We start from the raw sequence: 14,034 nt of genomic DNA, 5'->3' as shown, positions 1-14,034 counted from the left end.
AAGCTCGATTTGAGTGGGCTCAGCTCGAGTTTGGATCGGCTCGAGATATTAACAAGCGAAACCTGAGCTTCCTCAAGTTCGACTCAAAAGCTCAGAAACATGCTTAATTATTTTTTTATTACTATATATATTTCATTAATATTTATTTCAAAATAAAATAATTAATGACTATGGGCGAAAAAAAAATGAGTATTTAGTCATCGACTACTCTTAACTCACAAAGCCCATAAAAAACACTTATAAGATGCTTTAGGCATTTAACTAGTCTAGAATTTAAGAATTCAAAATCAAACCCTAACAACTACCATGCATATCCAACTTCGCCCACAACAAGATCATCTGTGATATGTCAGTTTGTCTTCTACGGTCACCAGTAGTAGCTAATATTCTTAAAGCCCAACCATAACAAATTATTGTATTTTATTTATTTGTTTTTTTTTTTTTTTGTAATTTTTTTAACTCATGTGAAGTATATTATAAATTTCATTTTTTATCTTCTATAGTACTTATTCTATCCATGTATGAAGAATTTGGTAATGCTCGATGTTATGTTATTAAATCATTTGGGCTTATGTCAAAAAGCCCACTATGATTTAAGGAATTCAGATGGGTCCTAATCAACACAAGAGAAAGGAGAGTGATAGTCTTGGTCGAAGCGTTGACCTTAGTCAATGATTCGGTCATCTTCATGTTGCCGAAGGCAGCTTACAAAGGACATTTTGAAAGACACGTGGACCAATCAAAATGTTGGACTCCAAATGCACACTCTTAACTTTTACAAGCATATTGGCACGTAAAGATAGAGTCAATTGGTCTATTATAAGTTGACATGTGTCCAAAGGAACCATTTTAATTATCTATAATTAGTAGAGGTATTCCCAGAATTTAGGTATCTGATTTCTTAATCACTTTGATATGTTTCATTCCGCCAAAGCATTAAGCAATTGTTTTTGGTTCGTTGTGAGTTGAGTTCCTTTCTACAAAAATCACACCATGACTCACTAGTTCTTTCAAGTATTACTGCGCTCAGTATCGACTTTATGACGATCTCATGCTAATCATGGAAGTAAGTTCGCATTCCGTTCAAGGCCTTTTCGATCCACTTGACGCCTTCACATAAAGAAGCAAGACGAGGGGGAGGCAGACCTTCAATCTCCTTTTCTGTTCGGAAGAACAAATAGGAGAAAGCCGATCAACAGGTTACAGACACCACTTCTCGAGATCTCGCTTGGATTAACTGTCCATGTCTGATTCTATTCTAAGCCACGTGGCTTGGTATTATGCTGATGAATCCTTCTTTATTTTTATTATTACATTTTCGTTCTAAGGATAATATGTGGATGTTATCATGCTTCAAGACAACAATCAAATCATGGATCAAATTAATTTGTTTAAATTTTTCATTATATATTTCTTTGATACAGTTTTGATCACATGCATCTTAATGAGCATGAAGAATTTGCTCATTCACCGTTAGATATATGCTTATTAAATCTAAAGGTAGAGATTCAAAGCATTATGAGACTTAAATTTAATAAGCATATATCTAGCGGTGAATGAGTAAATTCACTTGCTCATTAAGGTGTATGTAAAAATTCTTGTTCTTTGATATAATATACCTCAGTCTCTTAAGTTGTTTAAAAACTGCAACTGACATCGTGAACTTCAAAGCGTTACAACTAATTCTCTCGACTTGTTTATTTGAAACAAATAACCCTTCAAATATAACGCGGCAGCGTGTGATTGAAACTTCAAAACGTGATTGGCAGCGCGTGATAGTAAGATGTTAGTTGTATGTTTTGAGGGTCCAATCATATATTGCCACATGATTTGAGAGTTTTTTTTGTCAAATTAAACAAATCGAGGGGTTAATTGTAATGAATGCAGTCCTCCATAACCAGCAAAATTGGAGTTTATGTGTAATTTAAATGGGGGAAGACATTATCCATGGGAAAAGGCAACAGGAAGGAGTAATTAAGAAAGAAAGACAAAAGTAGAATAGAATGCGAAAGGATAGGAAGAGAGCAAAAGAAGAAAAGAATAAACGGTGAGGATGAGAAACAGATAAGCGAGAAATGCGGGAAGAGATTAGAATTGAAGAGTAGAGTAGAGATAGAGTAGTACGGAGGAGGAATCTGATGCGGACATGACGCCTCCGAAATCAGAGGGAAGACCCAATTATTGCTTCCCACGCTGCCCCGACATCTATCATTCTCTCTCTCTCTTCACTCATTTTGCCCCGCTTTCCTCTTTCAATTTCTCTTCCCTCTCTCTCTCTCTGTCTAATTCCACATTTTAAAAGAGGTAACAGGGGTTTGTTAGTATAGGGAGATAGGGATGAGAAATGTTACAGTACTCCGGGAATAATACTTTCGACCAATGTACATGTGTCCTGAATTTATTGGTCGGAAATATTATTGCAGAAGTACCCTAAAATTTTCCGATAGGAATATGAACACAGATAAAAGTTAGAGATTGGAATAATACTAAATATATAAGATATTATCTCATGTTTAGTACATAGGATGATATAGAGATAAAATGATTTTTTTTACTATATTACTCTTATTCAAATTTAAATAGACACAAATATTATTGTAGTATAAATGCAGAATAAAATTAATTAAATTTAGAAGGTGTTTGTTTCCGTTTTTCAAAAGAGCGTTTAGTCTTTCACTCCAAACTGCAAGAAATATAACGTTTGGTTAGGTTTATATAACCGCAATGTTTAACATTTTCTCTGGAAACTACAACATTTTAGAGTCTTTTTTATGAACAACTGTTTGTAGTTATTTGTTATTGACAAAATTATCTTTTTTATTTCCACAAAATATGTTTTTTTAACATTATTTCTATTCCTAGAACATAAGAACAATGTTTTATTGTGTCATAAATTTTTTTATTTAATTTTTTTTATTAATTTGTATAATACATTTTATAGTTAATTTGTTAATTGATTTAAAGCACGTCCACATTAGATATTTTAAATACTAACAACATCGGTTCAATATAATTTTACCAAACACTAATAATTAAACAGATATAACAAACAGCTAACATCGGAATCAAACATGTCCTTAATCTATCATCCTAACTTGAAAAATACTTGGAACACTGTATTAAATTTTCAAAATACAAAAAATGTAATAACTAATACATTTAAGACGATAGATTAAGTTTAATTAATTTCATTCCACGTTAATACTACAATAATATATATACAAACTTAAGTTTTCAAAAGTTCAAATATTAAAATTAACTTGAGAAATATTTGGAAAACTCTACTAAATTTTTAAAAAACATTGATAGAAATGAGAATGATGACATTCATATATGTGTGAGGCCAAATATGTGGCGAACTTTCTTGATAGGGTTAAGATGATTGACTTTAAACTCATATCAACACTCACAGCTACTACACCAACTCTTTCTAAAGATTTTGGCACCAACTTCTCCTTTAGTGATGAATACGGAAGTATTGTGGGCAAGGATGGATCCAGGACCTGCAAATAGTGGGGGCAAAGTATATATGATATGTAAAAAAAATTGTCCAAATAAAACCAATGGAAACCTTAACAGTGCCTAGTATAACTTCGTAACTATATTAGACTAATTATCAATGGAAACATTAAGCAAATTATCACTGATTTTAGGTGTAAGCAATCTCTTATCAATCTCTTTAACAGCAACTTGAAGAGCAGAGTAGCGATGGCGACAACCAAACAACAACCGGAACCGATTCTGGGACGTAAAATTGCTACAATCAACTTAAATTGCATTAATTATATACAAATTGCTTCAATAAGTTTACTAAATTCATTAAACTTAAGCATATAATAATTCTCCCAAATTGTCTCAATCAACTCAAATTGCTTCAATCAAATTACATTATCCCTAAATTGCTTGCTAAATTGAAATGCTCAATTGTTAAAGTACAATTTACACAAAACAAACCAAATGCTAAAGTACAATTTATAAGAACCAGAACAGAAGAACAGACGGGAGAAGTAAAGAGACGAACTAGTAAATTGAGTTTAATTGAACGAATTAACACAACAAACATAACAAGCATAAAAAGAAGTAAATTGAGTAAATTGAGTTTAAATTTCAATCCACCTTCGTTCCAGAGAGAAGGAGAAGTCGTTCTTGAAGGAGGGACGACGGATGACAAGTCCGTGATGGAGAAACAAACGTAAAAGTAGATTAGGTTTTTAGGAAATTGGATTAAGTGAAGGAGAGATTAGGGTTTTGGTGAGTTGTCTGTTGCTTCTAAGTGAGAGGGATGATCGTAATTTTTGTTTAAGAAATTAGGTTAGAGCTTTGTGTTTGAGAGAGGTTGGGGATGATAAATTTTGCTGCTGCTTCTAAGTAAGAAGGATGGAATTACGGACGTAGGAGAAGAAAAGGAAGAAGGACAAAGTCGTAATTTTTTTTGTATTTCTTTTAGACAAAATGACGTCGAACGGCGTCATTTTGTCTAAAAGAAACACACAGTAAATTACAACTCTATCCTTCTACCTATTCTTCTCCTACCTCGCAAATCAAGCTCTCCCCAGCACCATTCACGACGTTTCAAAGGGGGCAAATTCCAAAAATTCTAAAAACATTACCTCTGATTTTATTTCTTCATAAATCTCAGTGAGGGCAAGTGCGCCCATTGCTCCCACTGTAGATCTGTCCCTGATTGTGGGAACACTTCAATATTTAACATTCACTCATCCTGACATTGCATTTGCAGTCAACAAGTCGTGTCAGTTTTTTTCAATGTCCCACAGATTAGCATTAGAATAGTGTCAAACGGGTTCTTCACTACATTCAAAGACATCTGCTTTTGGAATAGTCATGTCTACATTCATTGTTACTCTGACATCAATTGAGGTGGGTGCCTTGATGACAGAAGATCAACGGGGTGCATTATGTGTCTATACTGGCTCAAGCATCGTCTCCTAGTAGACTCGCAAACAACAAACAATTGCTCGATCCTCCACTAAAAGTGAATATAAAGTTGTTGTTAATGCCACACCTGAGCTCCTATGGTTTCGATCTTTGCTCTCGGATTTGAAGCTTCCACTCTCTACACATGTTCAACTTTGGTGTGATAACGTTGGGAAAATCTATCTCACTTCAAATCATGTGTTTCATCATCGAACAAAACACATTGAGCTTAATTATCATTTTGTTCATGAACAAGTTCAAAGTGGATTCCTCAACGTCCGTTAATTCCGAATGATCATCAAATTGTGGACATTCTCACGAATGATATGTTATTATAGTTGCAAATTGTTGAATTAAATCTGTGGATTAAATCAAATGGATTATATATAAGCATTATGTTAATAAAGTGGTTAAAAACAAAATGATTTAAAACAAACACTGATGTAGATATGGTTAGAAAGGGTTAATTAATTAAATTAAGTGCATAGGATCACGTGTAGCCCGCAAAATCTATGTATTTTATGGTAGAATCTAAGGGGGTTATTTTTATATAATTTAATTTTCTTAAATGTAGTGTAGTGTATGATGGATGTTTTTTATTAGTATATACAATGTAGCATATGGCACAATCTCTGGTTTGAAAATTTTAATTTTAGTACGACTAAATTGACACTGACACTAATTATTGGTGAAATGCTTTGTATAATATATTTTTGTATATAATATGATGAAGAAAAATGGTCTGAGCTGCATTCCACTAATAATTATTATTGTATACTACTAATTAATGAGATTCTGACGTGACACTTATCAATGGCAATTTTGTGTGTTTATTTTATTCACAAATACATCTTGATTTTTAATTCATTAAATTATTGACTTTTATTTATTTAGATGTATAAAAATCGATTATATAGTGTTTTTTTTTTTTTTTTTTTATGAAAGATTAATAAATATATTAAGCCTGTAGACTAATTTGATCATTACAAACTAAGCTCCATACATTCGTCGGGCAATCCTCCATCAAAACAATTTTGGAGTTGAAGTCCTTTGCCCAACTAGCAAGAGCGTGAGCTACTTTATTGCCTTCCCGATGAATAAATTGAAACTGACAAGATGAAAAAGCTGATCTAAGGGATAGAACATCAGCATATAAAAAAGCAAGAAGTGATTGCGGGATAGCTCCACTTTGCAATCGATTGATAACACTTTCCGCATCCGACTCAATTATAACTGAATTTAGACAGCAATCTTGTGCAAATTGAACACATTCTAAAATACCGACCAACTCTGCTTCTTCCGCTGAATGACAGTCCGCAACTGGAAGACCAGCAGATGCAAGAATATAACCCTGCGCATCACGTGCAATAATACCCACACGAGTCCTTCCCGTTAGCGCATCCCAGGAAGCATCACAATTGATTTTATAAATTCCAGCAGGTGGTGCAGTCCAACGAACACTCCCTCTATCAGTACCAAGCGGAACAGCTGATGTTTGATGGCAGAAAACCGATAGACGATCAGGACAGGTAGTCCATTCAAGTTGCAATTCATCAACACTCTTCGATACCACCGAATTTGGTATATCCTCACCTGCATATAACCATCTATTCCGCTTATACCAACACCACCACAAAGCCATAATTCCATGTATTTGTTCCTGCACAGAAAAATTCCGCAGCATAAAAATAAAAACTTCCCACATATCAGTAGCGTAAATCTTGTCCAAACGGGCTGGTAATGCTATAGTTTGCCATAATTCTTTAACACTTGGACATTTGAGAAGAGCAAGATGAATATCCTCCGACATTTGACCACATCGAGTACAAGTGATATCGACATTCAGACTCCGTTTCTGCAGATTTAATAAACTAGGGAGTTTATTTTTCAAGGTTTTCCATAGGAAGTGTTGAATCTTAGGTGGTATATTAAGTTTCCAAATAGCCTTCCAATGATGCGAACATGTTATTGAAGATGAAGCTCGACTTTCCAACTTATATCTCACCTCTTCGGCCAAATAGTAACATGAACGCACAGTAAACATACCTGTTTTATCCAAACCCCATTATGTATCGTCCGAAGGTTTTCTAAAACTAAGTTTGATTTTCAAAATCTCCCGAGCCTCCTCTTCCCCAAAAACTTCACAAACCCGGCTTCTTCTCCACGAACACCTATCAGAATCAATTAGTTCACTAACCATATTTGGTCTCGGGGTTACCAACGAAACCAATGGTTTTTTACAATTAAGTCCAGGGATCCAATTGTCATTCCATATATGAATTCGATTACCATTACCAACTCTCCACATTAAACCTTCAGTAAATACTTTCCTTGCCTCACATATCCCTCGCCAGAAGAAGCTTGGGTTATTACCTAACATAGCCGTAAGAAAATTGCGTTTATTGTAATATTTGGCTTTAATCACCTGAGAGCATAGTGAATCAGGATCCTTATAGAGCTTCCAACATTGTTTAGCAAGCATAGCAATGTTGAAAGACCGAAGCCACCGAAATCCCAACCCACCCCTGAATTTGGATTTACACAATGCCTCCCATGCTAACCAATAAATAGGGCATTTTTCCTCAGTACCTCCCCACCAGAACTTGCTAATAATATTTTGAATATCCCTGCAAAAAGACTCCGGTAATAGAAAGCATGACATAATATAACCAAGGATTGACTGGAGAACAGCTTTTATAAGAACCTCACGACCCCCAACCGACAAAAATTTTGACTCCCAGGATTTAACTTTTTTCATAATGTGTTCTTTAATAGATGCAAAAACTATCTTTTTTGAGCGCCCAATTATTATTGGCAACCCAAGATACTTAGGGAATTCACAGTGACCTTAACATTCAGAAGTTGGGCAAGCATAACCTTATTTTCCATAGGAACAGCCGAACTGAAAAAAATTTCAGATTTCTCAAAATTAACAGTTTGACCTGAAACCTGTTCATATTTAGAAAGAAGTGTCTGAAGGGTAGTAATATTCACCGACGTAGCTTTCCCAAAAATCATAGAATCATCTGCAAAAAATAAATGTGAAATTATAGGCCCCTGACTACTAACCTTAAAACCATGTAACGATTGGTTGACAACAGCTTTTCTGATATTAGCAGAGAAGGCTTCAGCACATAATAGGAATAAATAGGGGGATATCGGATCTCCCTGACGAATCCCTCTGTCAGGTTTAACAAAACCACTAGGTTGGCCATTTATCAGAAAGGACATAGTAACCGTCGATACACACATCATAATAAGCTGCACAAAATGGGAAGGGAATTGCATCTTTATTAAAACATTCCTAAGAAACTCCCATTCAATTCGATCATAAGCCTTACTCATATCCAATTTCAGAGCAAAGAACCCAGACCGACCCTTCATTCTAGTTTTCATACTATGGAAAGCTTCAAATGCGATAATAGCATTATCAGTAATCTGACGACCAGGAACAAAAGCCGCCTGAGTATCATAAATCAAACAATGTAAAACACGTTTTAATCTGTTAGCAATCACCTTCGAGATAATTTTATAGAGAACATTGCATAACGCAATAGGCCGTAATTGTTGCACCATAGTTGGATTTTTTAATTTTGGAATGAGTGCAATGTATGTGTGATTCAAATTTTGAGGCATAATTCCCGTTTTAAGACAATCCATCACAGTAGCTATAATATCATCACCTATAATGCTCCAGAAAGACTGGTAAAAGCATGCTGACATTCCATCCGGTCTAGGAGATTTTGATGGGTTCATCTGGTTTATTGCAGCCACAATCTCCTCCCTAGTGAAATCGGCTACCAATTCGGCATGCTGATCAGAAGTTACAGAAGTGTCAATAGCAGACACAAACTCAGAGCAATCCTGCACCTCACCTGGCGTCAAGAGATTGGAATAATACGAAGTGATCAGATCAGATAATTCATTCGTACCCTCCTTCCAATTCCCTGATCCATCATGGAGTTTTTTCAGAAAATTATTATGACATCTAGCAGAAGCTCTTCGGTGAAAATAAGTCGTATTTCTATCACCTGCTTTAAGCCATTCAGTACGAGATCTCTGCTTCCAAAGGACTTCTTCCATCTGAGATAATTCAGATATATGCTTTTGACATTGAACTTCTTCAGATTTAAGAGCAGGGTCAGCCTTAGCCTGAATCAGTTCCAATTCTTTATATGCTTGTTTGATTCGATAACCAATATTACCAAAAGAATTCCTATTCCATTGTTGTAGACTATTGGCACAAGATGCAATTTTTTCGGTTACAGACCTTGGACCGGTCGACCATGCTTGCTGAATAACACTTTTACAGTTCTGATCCCGTAACCAAACTTGTTCAAAACGGAATATTTTTACTCGTCGATTTAGGCCCATCAATCCCTCAGTTACAAGTAGAATAGGATAATGATCAGAAGACACCCATGCCAAGTTCCTGACTGCAGCAAACGGGAATGCAGTACTCCACTCGTCCGAGGCTAAAAATCTATCCAATCTCTCCCATATAGCTGCAGAACCAGAACGACGATTGAACCAAGTATACTATGGTCCAGAGCATCCCAAATCACTCAATTGACAATCCTCAATACAATCTTGAAATTTTTGCATCTCCGTATTATCCCTGAACCTCCCACCAATCTTCTCCGAACTCCATAATATTTCATTAAAATCACCAAAAATAATTATTGGGTAAGGGTCCATATGATAATATTCCTTTATGAGTTCCCATGTATATTTTTTGTTTTGAGATTCCGGCCATCCATATAGTGTTTCTTATTTTGTATTTAAAATTTATGTTCTTTTTAGCCTTTAACAATAAGTTTTGATGTGTAACGTGCGGTTATAGAAACCTAAAAACTTTATTTCTAACATGGTGTTGTATGCGGCAGCTAGAGATAATAACCTTATTCGACATTTTTCCAGAGATGGATTGTACTAGTCTAAATCTCTAAATCCAGTTATTGTTTACTTGAAAATACACATGGAAAACCTGACTAATGTCCACTTTCAGAATGTTCAGTTCGAAACGGATGCCAAAGAAGTGGTATATTGCATTTTAACAAAGGTGATATTATTATGTTCGATGTTGTTATAGAAGAAATTCGATATTTGTTACTTATCCGCCAAGATTGTTCTGTAGCTTTTGTCCCTAAATTAGCGATTAGTGTTTCCCATTCAATGGCTCATCATTCTCGTTCGAATGCTAATTTCTTTAGTGATATTGTTGCTCTTAGTTATTTAGATGATGCTCTTTGTATTGACAATATTTCCATTTTTTAATAATAGTTGGATTTTTTCTCAAAGGAAAAAACTTTATTTCAAGTTATAAAAAATCTAATTTTAAACACAAATTAATTAAATAATATCTTTTTAATCAAATTAAATATTCATAATTAACTAATTTAGTAAGTAACAACTTAATGTGATAAGAAATGATAATAATATTCTAAATATAAAAAAATCAATGACTTAATAAACATAAATCTGTATCTGGTGCAAAATCTTTTCTTATCTCGATGAATATTTACACTAGAGTCACTTGAGTGATCTTATTGCATTATAAATCATCGACACATTCTGTATTATAGATTTTTTTCACTATGGTACAGATGCAGTTCAATATTAAAGTGGAGATTTAAAAAATGACAATAGGATAGAGTTCATCAAGACCAAATGCATAAATATGTTTGCTAAATTAGACATTTTACATCAGCATACTTGTGTCTATATACCACAACAAAATGGGATTGTAGAATGCATACACAAGCATTTATTGGAGGTGGCTAGAGCTTTAATCTTTCAAGCACATCTGTTTTCCATGTTATGGGGAGAAGCCATATCAATAGCATATTCAATCATAAATCTCTTACCTATAAAGTTACTTCATTAGAAAACCCATTATGACATGCTCTATATAAATCACCAAATTATACCATGTTAAAAAAATTTGGATGCAAATCCTTTTAGGTTGATACACATCTAGATAAGGATAGTTTTAGCCCTAGAACAAATATTGTCATAGAACAAATATTGTCATATTTGTTTGGGGTACAATGTAGGGCAAATGATAAACATATGGATTTGCTTAGTAAAAATATTGTGGTTAGTAGAGATGTTCAATTTCAGGAAAGTGTTTTTCCTTTTCACCCTAGTATAAAAAGAATATAGGTACAACTACTTCTTATAGTGTAAACTTATCACATTATCCTTCAATAGTTTTCAAACTGATCTCATGGATATTGACACACTTCACTCTTTAACAGAACAACCTTTATCTTCTAGTCCTTCTTATACCAATCACATTACACCATCTCCTTAATCTGTAGTCTTAATTCTTATACCAGTGGTTCCTCAACCAAAACCAATATCAACTGCATCTTCAGAACTTATTGTTACCCTATCTCAAAAGTCCGCTAGAACGACATCTAAACCTTCCTGGTTACATAATTTTGTTGCTTGTATTTTTATAAGAATTTCACAACTATTTTCTCCTATCACATTATCAGTTTCTCATAAAGCCTTCTTATCCAACACCCAAAAAGCCAAATTACCTATAACTTATCATGATGTAAAGATCTTTGCTAGATTACAACTATCAACCGGGAATTAGATGCTTTGGAATACAAAAACACATGGGAAGTGGTTGAGTTACCTACAAATAAGAAACCTCTAACTACTAAATGGATCTTCAGAACCAATATAAAGCTAGTGGAGAGATTGATAGGTATAATGCCATTCTTGTCGCCAATGGCTATAACCAGGAGTTTGGTATTGACTATTTTGAAAGCTTAGTCTTTTGGTTAAACTTGTTACGCTCAAAGTTATTTCTTGTCACTAGAGCTGCAAAAGCATGGCCAATTGAACAAATAGATGTGAATAATTCCTACCTCCATGATGTGTTGGATGAAGAAATTTATTTGTAGCTCCTATAGGATATAATAAAGCTCACAAGGGCCAAGCATGTAAGTCTGTTAAGTCTTTGTATGCTCATAAACAAGCAGGAAGCGGTGGCATAAATAATGACTATCCCATCTACTTTTCCTATCGTTTTAAAAATCAGTGAATGATGACCATCTTTTTACTATGTCTAAACCAACCAAGTTCTTAGCTCTAATTATGTATGTGGATGACATCCTAATCATTGGATCTCATGAATCAAACATCACTGTTATCAAGGATCGTCTTCATCATTTGTACATCATCAAAGCTTTAAGACTTGCCAAGTATTTCCTTGGGGTTGAAATTGCTAGATTCACTTCTAGTTTACTATTATCTAAACGAAAATATATCACATACATTGTTGAAGATGTTGGATTAGATCATGTAACTATAATGGCTAATCATATATCTCATGAAATTTTACTTAAGGATCCAAAAGAACCTTTAATAGATCTATCTATCTAGAGAAAATTGATTGATAGAATGTTGTACTTGCAATTCACCAAGCTAAATATAAATTTTTCCACTTAACAATTTAGTTAATACATGCAACAACCATGTCTTCGCCATCTTAAAGGCATGTCTTCATCATCTTAAGGCAACTCTTCATGTCATTAAATATCTAAAGGGAACTAGTTCTTATGGATTATTTTATCCTATTTCTACAGAAATTCATCAGCTTGTTGCTTATTGTGACACCGATTGTGGGAAGTTTTAAACAACTAGAAGAAGTCTCACTTGTTATTGTATCTTTTTGGGATCATCAATCATCTCTTAAAAAAACAAAAAACCAGGTTACAGTCAGTAGATCTTTTACTGAAAGTGAATGCAGAAGCATGATAGTGACATACTGGGAATTGAAGTGAATCACCTACATTCTTGGAGATTTTGAAGTTCAAATTCAGCTTCTTATCACGATTGTCATTTTATTCGTGAACGAATCGATTCTCATTTTGTTCAAACCCCTTACATCTCCACTACCTCTCAACTTGCAGATTTGTTCACCAAATCCTTAAACCTTGAACACATTATTCCAACCTTGTCTAAGATGCACATGTGTGATTCTTACCATGCTCTATGGAAAATATCTTTTTTACATACTAATGCAAAATATACATTTCACACCCTGAATTTCTATCATCTTTCACTCTAGCTCTTATCCCCACACATTAGTGGGAATAACCTAAATCAGTTGATGATCTCTTACTAATAGCCTAGTTAGTTAACACTCTCTTTTCATACTCTCAAGCTAATCTCTTCGTATATCATCTATATAAAAGCATCATGTAATTCAATTTATTGTCCATCCTATTGATCAATCTCATCTTTTTTCGGTCAACGTTATTTTGATATGTTAATGGAAGTTTAATAATTAGAAAGTGTAAAATTAAACGATTTTATACTAGTTTATGTAAGTTCAATAGTATGTTATAGTTATTAAGGTAAAGGGAGGTATTGGAATGATGTATTATTAATAGTTGGAATGTAGTTAGGTAATTGTCAGATGAAGATTCTAGTATCCTTGTCAAAGTAGACTGTTTTTCAATAAATGGCAACAAAACATCAAATGACACAATGTTTCAATTTTCACCTCTAAAATATGGAAAGAGAGACATCCATCAAACAAACAATTAATGGGCCCACTTTCCCCTACTTAGACTAAATAATGCCAAATGCTTCCACCGAACTTAGAAAAACATTACATTAACTAGATTCTGCCTATAATTATGTTTCCACGTTAATGTCCCAAAATTCAAATTTTTTACTATAATTATTGATGTTTTGGACTACTTGTTCCATCCAAACTTAATTAGCTGAATTTACATAAATGAAGAATGTATTTAAATGATCAAACTTAGAATTTATTATTCTTATATTAATTCTATCTAAAAACAAAATTTTATCTATTTCTACAAATAAAAAGACAATTCAAATAAAGGGAATCCTATTAATATGAAGGTAAATTCTATGGTTACTTTATTGAAAAAAAAAGTAATCATACTTTGTTTTAGTATCCAATAGTAATTGGACATGTGTTAATACAAATAAGATTAATTAAAATTAATAAAAAAAGGTAACCTGTTATATTTAATTATGGAAATTTTAAAGATTATTAATTACAAGGTAAATAATATATGAGTCCCTATATTTTAATTAATCACT

This window comes from Euphorbia lathyris, chromosome 5 (assembly GCF_963576675.1).
Source record: "Euphorbia lathyris chromosome 5, ddEupLath1.1, whole genome shotgun sequence".
Taxonomy (NCBI): Eukaryota; Viridiplantae; Streptophyta; class Magnoliopsida; order Malpighiales; family Euphorbiaceae; genus Euphorbia; species Euphorbia lathyris.
Note: the sequence above shows the minus strand (reverse complement) of the source record.